The following is a 12,221-nucleotide window of genomic DNA, read 5'->3' as shown; positions in this document are numbered from 1 at the left end:
GGAGGGACCATTTCTTGCAGAAGATCTATAGGAGAAAAGTTAATTGGAGAAAGTATTAACTTGATGAGCAAGCTTGACACATGCTGAAGTTGTAAACTCCCTTTGTCCTTGACCCTGGTTGCCTACACTTCTGGGATTTGATTTCTTTGACACCTTTAGACAAGTCTGCACATGTCCCTAAGACCTTATTGCTGCTTGTGGGTTGCTGCATTTCACATAATACCTCTGACTTCCCAAATCCAAAGTTGTGAAGGTCCAGCTGAGGGGTTGCCAAAGTCAGAGGTAAAAGTTGGGATGTTTTTGTTGTGTGATGGTTTGATTTTGTTTTCCCCCCCAGATGGATTTTTCCCTGATAGTTATAAACTATTTAAAAATCCTATAATTTTCTCTTTGTTGTAGAACACTAACAGTCTCTGGGAGACCAGTATGCCATCAAATTTTTTTGTTTTGTTTAAGGATGATTAATTTTAAAAGTAGGACTGTATCCTTCATACATTGCTTTAGCTTGTCAGACATTGACATAAGTTATTCAGTGGTTTTGATTCCCAGGAATTTAATTTTGAACCAATTGTAAGTGTATGAAAGATGCTGTCTTCCTCCCCAGAGTTAGTGGTGAATAACAAGAACAAGATGTGTTTCTTTCTTAAGTATAACCAGCTGCCATTGTCAGGAATCTCAGGAATTCTTTTCACCGTGACACAGTTAAAGTACATTGTGTTAAACATCATAGGTTGCCAGTTATCTCAGGAAACCTGTAAAAAGAGTTAGTTTGGGATTTCCTTATTTTTAGAGTTCACATCAAACAAATTCCTTCTAACAACTGCAGTGAGCAACTGTGTCTCATTCAGTGTGCAGTCTCACGGACAGTCCAGGTGTTTGAGCTACAAGAAATGGATGCTCCTGAGCCTTTGAACTGGGTCATGTCCAGCCATTAACTAAAAGCAGTTTATGCATTCATTGGTGCAGTTTCTTATACTTGAATCCTATATCATCACAGCCTTTTTTGTTTATCTGAAATTGTGTTTTACTGGGAAATTACCCCTGTGTAATTACATGGAATTTTGAGTCTGCATTTGATTATCTGTCATCAGGATTCAACTATATGAGAGAACAGGGCTTATCCATGACGTATCATGGCATTACTGCTATGTGAAGAAAATAAATCCAGCAAACTGTCAAGAAAAGTCTGGTCAGAACCAAGGCTTAAAAGACTGTTAGTTGTGGGAGGATAATGGGGGAGAGGGAAGACGCACTGTCCAGTAGCAGCAGTTGCAGAGAGTGAGTTTTGGAGCGCCTCCCCAAAGCTCCTCTCCCTCCAGGTGAGATCAATTTAAATGCAAGCCACACAAGTAATAGAAAATAGCCCTGTAGATTTTCAACTGGCTGAGGATGGGAGTTCAGCATAACTTTTCCCTGCAGTCTGGTAGAGAGTCCTGGCTGTTAGAGCTGACAGAACCCAAATTCAGGATGGGTTCACATGTATCTTTAAGTTCTCTACCCCTAGCCCTGCTACTCAAGTGACAAAACTCTTCACTGTCTTGAATATTTTATTCCTCCAAAGTTGTCGTCACATTTCAGAAGATGAAAACTAAGACTGGGATGTGGAGCCTTAAAGCACTTTGGCAGCCTTTCCCTAATTTTGCACATAATGCCCACAGCTTTTTTTGGAGTCAGATACCTGCAAGAAATCCATACGAGTTTAATCAAATTTATACAGGAAAGGAAAGCAGAGGTAAGACCACATGCTTTTAGTCCCTTTTTACGTTTGAGCATAAATATATCTCTTATTTGAATATCTATAGTAAATGTACATAAACAAGTAAAAAGCAGTAATGAAGCAGTTTTATTTAAAAGTGTAAGCAAAAACTTGCAGGAAATCAGGCATTTCATTCTACTTGCATTGTGAAGGAATTCCTGAAGATTATTTAAACAAGATAGCCTTTGAAAAAAATCTACAAATATGTTGCTATTCAAGTTTATTTTGATCATATCTATTTGCCAGTGAATGGTTATCCTTTTCTGATAAGAAAATTATGTAATATTATAAGTAATTAAATTTTGCAGTTCCCACTTGCTGAGGTATCTTAGTTTAAAGTTTACCTAGAAATAGTCTTATGGCTTTGAGAATATTTTTTCTGCTACTGAAATCTGAGAAGAACACTGGATACGAGGAATTTAAAGTCTTCACATAACTTTGCAATACAAGACGGACGGGAGGCATACCAGAATAGGAGAACTTGAAATCAGACACCTGGACGTAATGTGAGAGATGACAAATGTATTTTACACATCTGCAAGATAGAAATCACAGGTAAAAAAAATAAACAAATAAAAGCACAGTTCTATATAGTCAAAATATGTTACAAACAAGAGATAAGAGGTGTAATAAAATCAGTGTCCTCTAGGTATTAACAAGGCAGTGCTTCTATTCATTGTGGCTTTTATTTTTCAGGGTAATATTAACTGCATGTTTCTGCCAATGGGTGTTTCTCAGATTTCAAGGTGGCAAATATGAGAAGAAAATAGAATTTTCCCTTCTAAAAAAAAAAAAAAATTCCTGTCAGGGACAGTGTCCAGTTAATTAGGGCAGTACAAATTAGACCTGAATGAACCAATTTATAAGTGTTTGCTTTATCACTATGTTTAAAGTGCATTTACTTTCAGGTATCACTGCATGTGCATCACTTGGTTCTCCTGTATCATCTTTACAGTCTGCTATATTTATTAGCATATTAAAATCTGTCAATAAAAAGAATAAAACAATTGTGCCTTCGATATGTATAGTGGACCTACCATGGGGTTTTGGAAGGATCATTGAAAATTTACATTTAACTTCTAAGAGAGTTGCTAGTTACTGTCTCTACATTATAAGTATTGCAACTTAAAAAAAAAGAAAAATTAAAATCTTAGTTTCTGAAATTATCTTTTGAGAATGGAGTGGAAAATGGACAAAAATTTTAGGAAATATATTTGAATGCCAAAAACTCCACACAAAAAAAGAAAATAACCCAGAAAAATGGAGTCTGTATATAATATAAATGCAATATTTCATGATTTGCTTTAAAGTGTAATTCAGAACCAGTCTCAAAACTCAGGAAACAAGACTCAGTGTAACTTTGGGATCTTATTGTGAAGATTTTTAATATTCACTGAGGAAAATAGCTTGAATTAGGAAAATACTGCATTTGTGTTTTAATCTATCAATTGGCTAAAGGAATTAGCATATTTTCAATGCCTCAGTCAAAATCATGCTCAGTTCTTTTGTCATTCCACATCCTGAAAGATCCTGACACAAAGGACTGTTAAAAGCAACTGATGTTACGGCTCAGATTTGGAGGTAGTTATGGTAAAAAGCAGAAATCCTCTTGACTAATTCACTGCGTTTTTTCTTTCATTGTGGGGGATCTGATTTTGAAGGTGATGGCAGTGTGCTGAAGCTGTAACCTGTGGCTGTGATTCTTGACCTTTGGGTAACGCAGATGAATTCTCGCGGGTGCCGTTGGCTCTGTCCGCTCCCCCCGCTATCACATTCCGCTGCCACAGGCAGGACAGACCCTTATTTATTAGTTCTCACTTAGCCACCAGCTGCTCTAACAGCATGCAGCTGTGTTGTTGTTAGCACAGGCAGACCCTGACTTTGCCTGTCTCTAACTGAGTGCAGGTCCGGCAGCCAGGCTGCCAGGGGAGCGCTGCGCTCTGGAGCTGCTTGCCTGAGCCCCGCTGACTTTAGGTGTCAAGCAGTGAGTGATGGGAATTGCTGGGAGATCATGTGATATTTACAGTGCCATATGGATGTTTCCATGGCTCGTGACTAAGCTTCAATTGCCAAGGAAGCTGGCAGTGAAGAGCTGAGACCCAATGATGGGCCTAGTTTTCATCAGAAGCTTCTAAACCACGTAAGATTAAATTCCACACCTACATCATTTTAAAACTATGCTTCAGACGTCTGCCTTACTTCTTACATTATGTAAAAGTAATTAATGGGCCATGATTAAAAAGAAGGTGAGAGTAGAGGAGTGAGAGCTTGAGGTCATTATTTAAAACTTCCCATAATTTGATTTGCAGTATGGGAGCAAGCTATGCGTTCCTCTTGGATACAAGAATACCTAACTGCTGGTAGCAGCACTCAAACTGGGATGAACCATTCTGGGAGGCAGTGATAAGTATCTACTCATTTTTGTCATCAACTTCATCTTCTAATTGTGTGGCTACTTCATGCTTCAGCACAGAGACAGGTATGCCTGTTAATCCAGTGAATGACTTAGTGACTCAAAATACAAGTCAGTGTACTGACAGTGATTTTGAGGGAAAAAAACAACTTCCTTATCCCCTTTGCTTGATTAGACCAAGTCAGTATCCCTCACAGTGGTGTCAGCCATTTCAGCACAGAAAATTTAAGGAGGTGGTGAATTTTCATGGGTGGTTTTTGGTATTTGAAAATATATGACTGGTCAGCTTGAAGTGTTTTTTTCCTCAGGCAAGTAAATTGATTATAGCTCTCACTGGCCTGGAGACCTGGACCTTCCTAGCTCTTTCCCTACATCCCTAGTCACTGCTGAATTAATCCAGTCTTGTATAACCTGGGAAATTTGTAGGCTTGGAATTTCAGTGAACACTGACAAATTCAGTATTATCACAGAGCTCCAGAGTGCTTCTTCAGCTTCTCTAGCTCTTTTCTAAAAATAAAGGAGAAACACGTGTTTACATTTGAAGACTATTTTGGTACTCACATCACTTGAGAGGATATAGAAATTTTGGGCCAACTGCATTTTTCTTTTTTCTCTGTGGAACCTGTTAATGGATCTGTCCCTGAGGGCTTAACAGGTTTCCCAATATATTAACAATATCAGAATTTTAAATTAGTTCAAAATAATCTATTTTTGCTCTTTTCTTACCCATATAATTGCCAGGAATTTTTTTGTTGTTGAAATTACTGCATTGTATCAATATTGGTTTTTATTTCCCTCCTGGTATGTCTCTTCAGATAGTGATTTATAAAGTTCCAGATTTACTCAGGAAATAAGGAGAAAGTGATTGGGAGATTTTGAATGGTAGGAGAGATGTAATAAAGATAAAATCTTCTCATCATACCTTTGAAACCCATGGGAATCACATGAGAAGCACTTCAGTGGGTGGAATCCACAGGCAAAGGCTGGTATGAGGCAAAGTACCGAGCAGGGGTATGTACTTCTTCTATGCCTCTCCAGTTTTGTGAGTTGAATAATAAAAAGGATAAAGTTTACTCAAGCCCCAGGGATACAGTATTCCACGCAGTTTGCAGTTTAGGAAGAATCCTCAGGAAGTATATCTGTGTATACACTAAAAGTGCAACTAAAAGAGTTGGGTATAGGAAGAAAATTTCTCCTTGTCTTTGTTTAGGACGTATTTGCTATAAGATACTTCAAGGGTACTTCCTCCTGAGATTCCATGGGGGAGGCCTTGCTGTGATGAACCCTTGGGGAAGCTCCTGCCCATCCACCTCTCCCATGGAGCATACAGTTCTTCCATGGAATTCCCAGTGTTCCCATGGAGTGCCCGGTGTTCCCACGGATTGCTCAGCTCTCCCATGGAGTGCCCAGTGTTCCCATGGAGTGCAGAGTGTTCCCATGGAGTGCCCGGTGTTCCCATGGTGTGCTCAGTGTTCCCATGGATTGCTCAGCTCTCCCATGGAGTGCCCAGTGTTCCCATGGAGTGCCCAGTGTTCCCATGGAGTGCACAGCTCTGCCATGGTGTGCTCAGTGCCCTGGCTCCCTGAGCAGCTCCTCCCACTGGTGCTGCTCAGGAGTCCTGCCTGTATTGTGCCATGCCAGTGAGACTGGATCCATGGAGAGGCCAGGAGGCAGAGAGCTGCTGCAGGAGGCTGCCTGCCCCCAGCACCCAGAGCAGAGTCTGGGGTGCCAGGAAATGAAGGTCTTTAAAGAGTGTCATGGGAAAAGTCAGACACCCAGAGAAGGGCTCCCCAGCAACTGGCCAGCTGAGGAGGTCAAAGGGAGGAAGACCTTCTTTTGCTGTTAGTGAGAATTTGTATTCTTGGAATGTTTATGGGAATAATCCTTGGTAGTAAATAAAGTAGATTAACAATGCAGAAGAATATCTAAGGGAGGATTTGATTTCTATGACTGAGCGTAATTTTATCTAACTTTATCTAATCTTCAGTAAATTACTGTACTGAACCATTCCAGCTTCAATATTTGCACTTGCCTCTAGATCTACTATGGATGCTAGCTTTGGAGCAGGCTGCAGGCCCATGGCCTCTCAGTCCTGCCTGAGAAGCTAGCCTGGGAAATTCATAGGAGGATTTCAAAACAATCCTCAGAGACAGAAAACAACTGCCAGGTGCTGTTTGTCTGTCCTCTTGTTTTCCTTGCAGGAGAGAGTCAGGGGGGTGGTGAGCCCCACTGACCAATGATGGTGATGTAGCACTTTGCTAACCAATAAGAGTTTCTTTTCTGTACCTTCCACGTACCAGTCTATAAAACAGGCCTGAAGTAATAAACCAGAGAATTCTCTGTTGTGACTCCCTTGAGAGTCAGTGTCGTTCTTTATCGCCGTTCCCAATCAGAACGACAATCTACTAGAAACAGACCAGAGACTATAGTCCATCTATGGAACAGTACTTTTTGGAAGTTGCAGTATTAGACACAGATCAAAGTTCTGTAGTTCTCTTATTTTAATTTTTTTTTTCCTACATGAAAACCACACTGCATGTCTTACATTACGAATATTTAATGTTTTAGTACAGGAAGCAGTTCAAATCCAGGGAAATCTGAAAAAATCAGATTCTTACATCTACTGCTGCCAATTAAGGCTTATAACACAGGGACTTGCAATGCCACTAGTGAGTGCACTGGCAAGATAAGTGATTTTCATCTGGTACAATGAAGGGATCCATCACATTATGAAAAAACTTCTACTTTATTTGAGCTACAGAAAAGCCCTTGTTATTGGGACTGGAAGACATGCACAAGTGTGGACAAACCAGATGATGAAGGGCATGGAATGGAATTCAAGGTTCTTGGATGCCCAGGCTAGAGATACAGAGTTAAATGTTGGCAGTGATGAATGCACATATCACATATTAACACAAAGGTGAATAGCCACTGTGTAATCACCCAAATAAATCTAAATACATGATCAATATTTCTTTGAATGTTGGATGGATTTTCCCTGTGGAACACATGATACATCTTACTACATAAATTTTTGAAAAGTGTTCCTCCTGCTCATTTGGCAGCTGCTAACTTCAATGTGTTTGAGAATAGCAGTGGCAGCAGTTTTAGAAGTACCTCAGTGACACTGAAAATCAGAGAATCATCAACGTATCACAAGTTAGTTTTAGAAATATCTTTGTAGGTTAATGTGAATTAACTCCTACCCACTCCATTCTAACAAAAAGTTGTCTTTACGGTCATGAATAATCCTGGGCATTTTCCATAAGACATTTATACTCATGCCTAATTCTTGAAGGACTTTAATCACTGAATCAGCATCACAGAATAACAAAATGGTGCTTAGGTTGGAAAGGACCACAGTGGGTCATCTAGTCCAACATCCCTGCTCAAACAGGGTCATCCTGGAGTCCATGGCACAGGATTGCATCCAGAAGGTTCTTGAATATTTCTAGTGAGTCAGACTCCACAACCTCTCTGGGCAAAATCTTTCATCAAAATAAAGCTCTTGATCCAAGGTTGCTCAGGTACTTCTGTAAATGAAAATGCAGTATCTTCCCTTGGAGAGAATTTGTAAGAAGTATGTGCAGCTCTGCAGCAATAGACAGCAATTTTCTCTGCCAAATTCACATTGTGTTAAAAGTTTTGCATCCTGTGTAAATCTAGGACAGAACAAGAAGCAAAGGTCCTTGTGACTATTTTAACTTTGAACACGATACTGAGGGTTGCAGAAGAAATAATAACAGGATTAAGATACCAGCATTGATCCAGAGCCTTCTTAATGGATCAGACAGAAATGTTCTCCTGTTAATGAGCAGTGTGGGTAATTTCTGTGTAAGTGCAGAGCTATCATCTCTCTCTGTTTGCATACTGGTATCGTCTATCTATGCTCATGTTTGATGTCTTCCTACAGCTCTTTTCTGTATTTCAGCTGCTTTCTGAACAAGGGAATTTTCATTGCTTAAGCAGGACTAGTTCATATAATTGCATGACTACAATAAATCTCAAGTGTCACTTCAAACACATAATTTTTAGTTTTCTTGCTGAAATTTTGGATGGTAAATAAATTCCCAGGTTAAATTTCCTTCTACAATACTATATGTCCCACGTCTGTATTAGGCCATTAAGGCATCTCAAAAACATAGATAATCTCTTCTAAGTCTGACTGTCTTTAAAAAAAGATGCTGACCTCCAAGCCAATGTAAATAGATCATTTATGGAAATAAATAAATTAGTGTTGGAGCCAGACTTGTCCCGAATTCTTCTGTGAGTGGAGACTTGGACATAATTGAGAGACCAAGAGTCATGAGGTTAATGAGGTCATGCTGCCAGGGCCTGTTCTGGGTTTAGTATAACATGAAAGGCCCAGCTCTGATCCTGACTGGCACAGCCACTTTGCAGCAATGCCTTCCTGCCACCGAGCCCTTGGGAAAGCTGAAACCACCCTCGGCCAGCCGCTGCCTTGCTGCGTGGCAGCCCCAGAAGACACACCTTCCTCTGCACGTGAAACCACTTAACCACCTCACTCCATAGCTTTTGAAAATGTGTTCATCAAAAAGAAAGAGTGACTAATAAAGTTTCTCCTTTTTAAATATGGGTGGACTGTTGAACCTAAAAAGACTGCCAAAATAGTAGCAAATATTGTTTGATAACTCTCACTATCTACTAAGTTGTTGGTGAGCTCTATTTGAACTATATTAAATGCCATGTTTTACATTGCACATTAAGAAGAGCTCTTACAATCAGTAGCTCTTATCTGAATGATGGGAATGGTGCATCTCCTGCTGCTGAATGCTTTATGACAGCAGACCAATATCAGCACAAGCAGCTGCTATCAACATGTTTTTTTATTGTTGATATTCTCAGGGTAGTGTGTGATAACAAAGCTCAGATAAAAAGAATAATGGCTTGCTGCAAAACATTTTTGTCCCTATGCACTGAACGAGGAGAAGTTTCTGTGGAAGGTGGGAGAAGTTCCTGGGTGTGGAGAAATGCCTGGGAGAGAGCAGGTCTCCAGAAGCACAGCTTTTTTTTCTGCTTTTTTACAGTAGTAATACTGTAATACTGTACTTCAACAAAAGCAGTGTTTTGCATGCAACAAAGCATATTACAGTTTACCAGAAAATTTTCTATGGACCACCTTCTCTATTTGAATATAATGTTACTGGAAAACCAAAAGTTTATTGAAAAGAGTTCAGTCTCAACAAAGTTCTGACAGCATCAGGAATTTTTAAAACTTCATCTCTTGTTGCCACGTAAGACCTATCACCTGCGCCCTCTGAAACTCAATGATAATAATCCTAAATACTAATACTTTTCAAGGAAAAACAGAAAACAGTTTGTAAAAATTCAAAAGTTTTCCCTTTCAAAGTTTGAAAATGGTAAAATATTATAGTTCATTTTTCTGTGTTTTATTTAATAATCTACTCTATGTAATATTAAATGTAACCTCACACTATAAGCCTTACTTATTCAATGAAAGAAAGTAAAACAGTTTTTGTTTGATTTCTTAGTTAATTAAGTACTTCTGATTCTTTCACTGATTTTTCATTTGGAAGGTAAGTAGAAGACTTTATTTTTTTCCAGCATCTAAAAAAGAAAGTTACTGTCTCACACGTGTACTTTGTGGGCACTGCCTGCTGCTGAACTAAGCTATTGCAGTCCTTGTCAGACCTCCTATCCTGACTGTCATTACCAGCCTGACCAGACTTTGTCTTCCCAAAATAAAACTGATGAGAATTGCAACACCTTCAGTCAGCAGTTTCCAGGGTCTGAGATTTCCGCAGTTTTGTAATTTCCCAGAGACTTTTTCATCTTGACTTGGGCTAGACTTCTGTGAATTCAAGTATTTGTTACACTGAAATTAGGCTGCTCAATAATTCTGTGGACTATGATTTATCTTTTCTCACTGGCTACAGAGGTTGGTTTTTCACCAAACCAAAATAGGTTTTAGAGTAATTTAAACTTAATAAAATTCTATGTATGAGTGCTATAATTGTTAATTCAGATTTTACAAAGTGCTATGGTAACACTTTATCTTGATTTTTGTTTTACTGCACCTCACTGGCTCCATTTTTGTTCACTGGTATTTCCAGTATTTTTGATATAGTGGCTGCTCTGCAATATTCTTTTGAATAGAGCTGATAGCATAAAAAGTTCATAAACAGTCAGTATCAAAGATGAGGGGATTTTGTTTTTATTTTATTTAAATAGGGCATTGGGCTTAAAATTTCCAATCAAACACTTTTAACTGGATTGAAAATGTTAAACATCAACATGTTTATTAACTGCTATTATTTTTGCTATAAAAAGGAAGTATTTTAAAGTCTTCCAAATAAAGATAACATTTGAATAAAAGAATGACTCTGTGTGATGTGATATGTTGAAAGACTATCTTAATGGCATCTTGACCCAAACTTTGTGATGCTGTTCCATGATCTTTCAACTAATGTGAGAATCATGGAAAAGTGCTGCCAGATTTGATTAAAATAAGCAGCACATCACTCAGGGAGAACTTTCCTGTTCCTATGGCTAAGGCATCATAGCATGGCCAATACTGAAGAAATGCCACCTAGCACTGCCATGGGCTGTCAAACTCCTCATTCCCCAGCAACCACAAACAAAATGCTAAGATTTTTACAAGTTTCTCTAATTGAAGGTAACACTGGATCATTCACAACATGGATTCAGGTCATGACTAGGAATGGAAATAATTTTGGAGTCAGTGATGGATGGTCCCCTGTTGGTAATAGATGCTGGGCAGGAACTGATCCTCGGTTCTTAGACCTCTCTGCAGACCACAGAAAAACAGTAAGGCCTTGAGAAGTGTACTAAAATCTGATAGATTCTTCTTGGGGGTCCCCAAAAGGTTAAGAAAGGAATGTCTGCCACTAGACCTTGTCTTCTTCCTATGGCCATATTCTGTAATTCTCTTTTTTTCTTCACAAGTCTATCAAAATTCATGTGAAGCTGTGTGGGAAATGGAGGTGTCTGGATGTCAGCTGCTGCAGGCTGTGAAAGCCATGGCTGGTGTCAGCTCTCTTGTTATCATTCCCCCTCTTTCCATGTCTCTTTCTCTCTGTTTACTGGTGAAGGCAACACACAAAAGCTCCTTAAACAATGCAAATGCTCTTTTTCAGCGTTACTAAAACCTTGTCTTCCAACCTAATGGGTACAAAATTGTCCTCAGTGGGTACATAATTAATTATAGGTTAAGCTTATATGCTTATTTAGGAGACAGATGAAATCAATAAAAACACAGGAAAGAGTATTTAGGAAGGTTCAGCCAGGACAAAGCAGTACCACACATCTTACCAATACCAAATATTTTCACAAACACCTCAAATCTCTCCTTTTCTCCATAGTGGCTTTCCACAGAAAATAAGCTGGATTGGAGACCTTGTTCTTATTTTGGAAAGAGTTTGGTTCAAACAAATGGCTTGTTTGTTTTTTATTTTAATGATTGCATAAATCTCTAGTATGAAGACGGTCACTGATAAAAATAATTTCCTGGGTAAAAGGAAGACTCCAATTGTAATAATGATAGGTGGGAGACAGGAGTCTTTATGAGGGCCATTTTCTGAAATAAAGCTCTGCAAGGGCAAGAATAAGCCTTGTCACCTTCCTCAGCAAACTGCTCATATATTACTGCTCCTCATACAGCACCTGCTTACCTAAACTGCTTCTCTGAGTAACTCAGAGCAGCCTTTAAAGTTTAAAAGTCATAGGTCAAGGAAGCATGACCAGTCTGGCAGAACGGGCTCAGGCAATATTGGTTTGCAACTAAGGGCAGACCTTTGCCAGCAAGGAATCACCCAGGGCTGGTACAGAAATGGAAAACTGCTTCTTCATAGGAAAGGCACTTGGTGTTTATTTTGCTGGAGGCAGAGGAAGGCTTCTGACTACGTCGTGTTCCTGAAACTGGAGCCTGGGCAGACCTGCACAGTCGTGATACCTTGATGATAATTTGTTGCTGCTCTCCCTCTGTCAGTGGCTGGAACAGTCTGCTCCTCTGTGTCAGCAGCACATAACTCAGCACAGGGAACATCAGCT

The sequence above is a fragment of the Cyanistes caeruleus genome, chromosome 1 (assembly GCF_971803275.1).
Source record: "Cyanistes caeruleus chromosome 1, bCyaCae1.hap1.1, whole genome shotgun sequence".
Taxonomy (NCBI): Eukaryota; Metazoa; Chordata; class Aves; order Passeriformes; family Paridae; genus Cyanistes; species Cyanistes caeruleus.
This window is presented reverse-complemented; position numbering follows the sequence as displayed.